This window comes from Orycteropus afer, unplaced genomic scaffold (assembly GCF_000298275.1).
Source record: "Orycteropus afer afer isolate SDZICR_OR568_19922 unplaced genomic scaffold, OryAfe1.0 scaffold00112, whole genome shotgun sequence".
Classification (NCBI taxonomy): domain Eukaryota; kingdom Metazoa; phylum Chordata; class Mammalia; order Tubulidentata; family Orycteropodidae; genus Orycteropus; species Orycteropus afer.
This window is the reverse complement of record NW_006921699.1, coordinates 6,831,244-6,835,284: the sequence shown is the minus strand read 5'-3', so window position 1 is coordinate 6,835,284 and position 4,041 is coordinate 6,831,244. Positions and strand designations below refer to the sequence as shown.

Here is a 4,041-nt window from a genome sequence, read left to right as displayed (position 1 = left end):
AACAGTTTTTAGCAGAAAAGTTCAAAATGGAATCAAACTAGTCATCAGTCTACAAGTTTAATGACAGAGTGACTGAATGTTTGATTTACTCAGTGTTACAGATTGAATTGTGTCCCAAAAAAATATGTGTTGTAAATACTAGCCTAAACCTGTGGTTATAATCCCATTTGGGAGTGCATTATCTTTGTTATGTTAATGAGGAAGGATTAGTGTAGAGTATATTTTGAATCAATCTCTTTTGAGATACAAAAAGAGATTAAAGGCAGACTAGCAGCAGCTCAGGTGGCCTAGTGCCTAAGACATATGACTGCTAACCAGAAGGCTGGCTGTTCAAATCCACCAGCCACTCCTCAGAGGAAGATTAGGAAGATTAGGCAATCTAGTTCTATAGTGATACTGCCTCAGAAACCCAAGAAGGGGTCAGTCGAATGGACTCGAGGGCAGTGAGCTTGGTTTTGTTTTTGCTTTTTTTTTAAAACAGCAGAGATGTGGTAAACTAGATCCCGAGATACATGGACATCTCCAAGGAACCAGGAAGCAAAAGCAGAAAAGACAAAGACCTTTCTCCAGAGCCGACAGAGAGAGAAAGTCTTCTCCTAGAGCTGGCACTCTGAATTTGAACTAAACTGTGAGGAAATAGATCTCTGTTTGTTAAAGACATCCACTTGTGGTATTTCTGTTATAGCCCAGCCAATCGTGTTAATAAGCCTAAGAAATAAAATGTTTGGCTCAACCCTCACCAACCTCACCAGTCCAAGAAACCAGATTTTCAAGGACATGCACCTCAATTTGGGAAGCAGAGGAGTTCTGTGGGAAGAGGCTAAGAGAGCACTGACATCCAGCCCCCACATTGCCATTTGCACATTTCTTAGCAAGCAATGGACATGGAGTATACTTACCTAAATCTCCTGAGTCGTGCACAGAGCACCACCGGTGAAGTATCAAACAGACTAATAGAAAAGTTTCTCGGGCTGCTGTGGTGGTGAGAGAATTGAGACATTTTTCAAATTCTCAATTTTTATTCACTGCTTTTATCATCCAACAGAAAATCTCTGCTTAGGGATTTCCTTGTAATCTGGATTATGCGAGGCAGCAGAGAAGGGTCCATGAAGGGAATCTTCACTTTATGAGGTCACTCTTGAGACATTCCAATACCTGTTACTAGCCTGTAGGCCCTTAGGTGAAGGAAGCTCCCCACAGGTCTCACCCACAGATTCTCTCTTCCCAGGGAACTATGAGTGCCTCAGTCCAGCAAAAGGGTGATAAACAGCCAGCAACTGTGAAGCTGAGAGACAAGAGAGCCAAACAAAGCCCCCAGCCCCACCTCAAGAAATGTCCATCTAATGGACAAAGGCCCTTATAATGTGCTAGAATAAGGTGAGTGTCGTACAAGGGGGAAAAGTAAAGTAAAGAGCAAGGCAGCATATTCAAGGTGCAGCACTGGGAACAGGCCTTGAAGGGCAAGGAAAGATTCTGGTGAGTTTGGGCAGGAATGAAAGAAACAGAAGGAGCAGAAGAGGTAACAGGTGCCCTATGCTGGCTAATGGGGGCATGGAATATGCACACACGAACCACCTAAATAGAGTGTAAGGGATGAGTCCATGAGGTGAAGATGTTTTAAATATAAGAGCAACAGATTTTTGCTCTGTACAACTTTCAGGATTGCTAAAGTCTCCTCCCTCTCCTTCTCCTAACCCCTTTCATTTTCAAGGCAATTCAAGACAGAGGGATCTAGGTAGGCTGATGTTGTATTAAATGTTTAGCAGCTAAACTGGTCAATTTCCTGGAAACCTAAGCTCTTGGCCATAAGAAAAGGAGATAACCACTGCTTTCACCCGTGCTGCCCCCAGTATTCTAAAACAAGTATATATGCTCTGCATACTAGCAAAGGATGGAAAAAACCTAAGTACCCGTTAACAGATGAATGGCTAACCAATCTATGGCTCATACACACAAAGCAACACTGGAGAATAATGAAGAACCCACAAATCACCTCATAATGTGCATGAACTTGGAGGACATTACGCTGAGTGAAGTAAATCAGCCACAGAAAGACAAAGATTGTATGAGTTTACATTATAAAAAGTTAAGGAAAGGTTTACACAGGAAAGGAAATTATCTTTGTAGGTTACCAGACATGGAAGGAGAAAGAAGGGCAAAGTGCTGGTTAGTTAAGAGACATTTGTTAATTTTGATAAAGGGAAAGGCAATATAACAAAGTGTTTGACTAGTATATATCACTAAGGAAAAAGATGTGAGAAGTTCACTAGAGGTACAGACAACAAAGATAAATACCATTGAATACATAACCCTCCATTATCAGTAATGACGAATGCTAATCCACAGGTGGATACATAGAAGACAGGCAAAAAGATCAGATATGGGTAGGTGACTGGGAATAAACCCATGACCATACATAGGTTTGACAGATGATACTCACATATATGTATTTGTATATGCTATAAAAATGCCCATATATGTTACAGAGCTAACAGAGGACAAAGTTAGGATAACTTCTCAGCCACAACTAAGTACCTTCAGGAAGTGAGTCTCTGAGCCTCCAGGCTTGGGGCCATGGTCACAGGGATATCAACTCAATTGCCACAGTACAGTACACAAAATCATTGTTCTGCATCCTACCTTGATGAGGAGTGACTGGGGTCCTAAAAGCTTGCGAGCAGCTATCTAAGAAGCAACTGTTGCTCTCTCCTCATCCAGAGCAAAGAAGACTGAAGAAAATCAAAGATACATGAAAACTATTAGTTCAAAGGACTAATGGTCCATGGGAACCTCAGCCTACATGACTCTGAGACCAACAGAACTAGATGGTGCACAGTTACCAATGTCAACCACTCTGAAAGGGATCAAAATTGGAGATCCTGGATAGAGTGGATGAAAAAAGTGTGGAACAAAATTCAAAAACATGAAAAACACCAGGATTACTGGTCAGAAACCAAACCAAAACCAAACCCACTGCCATCGAGTCAATTCTGACACACAGCAACCCCCACTGGGTTTCTAAGACACTAAATCTTTACAGAACTAGATTGCCCAGTCTTTGTTCCTCGGAGTGGCTGTTGGGTTTGAACCACCAAACTTCTGGTTAGTAGTCAAATGCCTTAAGCGCTGCTCCACCAGAGCTTCTTCTTACTGGTCAGATAGAGACTGGTAAAAACCCCTGAGACTATGGCCCTAGTAACACTTGGAACTGGACTCACTCCTGCAGCTTAACTCAGCCAAACATCAAAGAGGCCTGTGGGTGGAACAACTACAACAGGGAGATGCACTCATTAGAACAATCAACTACTACAGGAGATAAGAAGGGCAGCAATTGCAGAAAGCTAGGGGAGGAAAACTGGAATGTATATGTAAGAAGGACACAGGGAAAGGGTAACCACAGGAAGGAAGTGAGAAGAAAGTCATTACATTGTGGGCATTGTAATCAATGTCACAAAAAAATATGTGTATGAATTGCTGAATGTAAAACAAATCTGCTTTGTAAAATTTCACCCAAATCACAATAAAAAGTTAAAAAAAAAGTGTATATGACCATTTGCAGCAAGAAAATATTATTGTAGGCAACCAACACACTGGACTGGGAAATAATAACATCTTATTTCCTCAACTTCTCCATTTAAAATTTGCAACAGCAAAGGACATGGAAAAACAAATCACTAATTTTACATGGAAAGGAAAGAGACTTCGGATAAGCAAGTCATTACTAAAGAAAAAGAACAAAGTAGGAGGTCTCACACTCCCAGATCTCAAAACCTACTATACACCCACAGTAGTCAAAACAGCCTGGTATCGGTACAACAACAGACACATAGATCAGTGGAACAGAATTGAGAACCCAGAAATAGATCCATCAACTTATGGTCAGCTGATCTTTGACAAAGGATTGAAAGCCATTCAATGGGGAAAGTACAATCTCTTTAAGAAATGATACTGGCGACAGACGCTCTTCAACAAAGAAAAGGGAAACCAATTAACACAGACACAGAAGATAATCTTGGACCCCTGAACCTTGAAGGGAAGGAT

The 4,041-nt window shown here is 41.2% G+C and overlaps 1 protein-coding gene across 1 annotated transcript in view; it reads right to left on the bottom strand.

Annotated features, from left to right (window-relative positions):
• CATSPER3 (cation channel sperm associated 3) overlaps positions 1–4,041 on the bottom strand; it is a 94,965-nt gene that overhangs the window by 65,091 nt on the left and 25,833 nt on the right. The gene's annotated exons all lie outside the window — the stretch shown is intronic.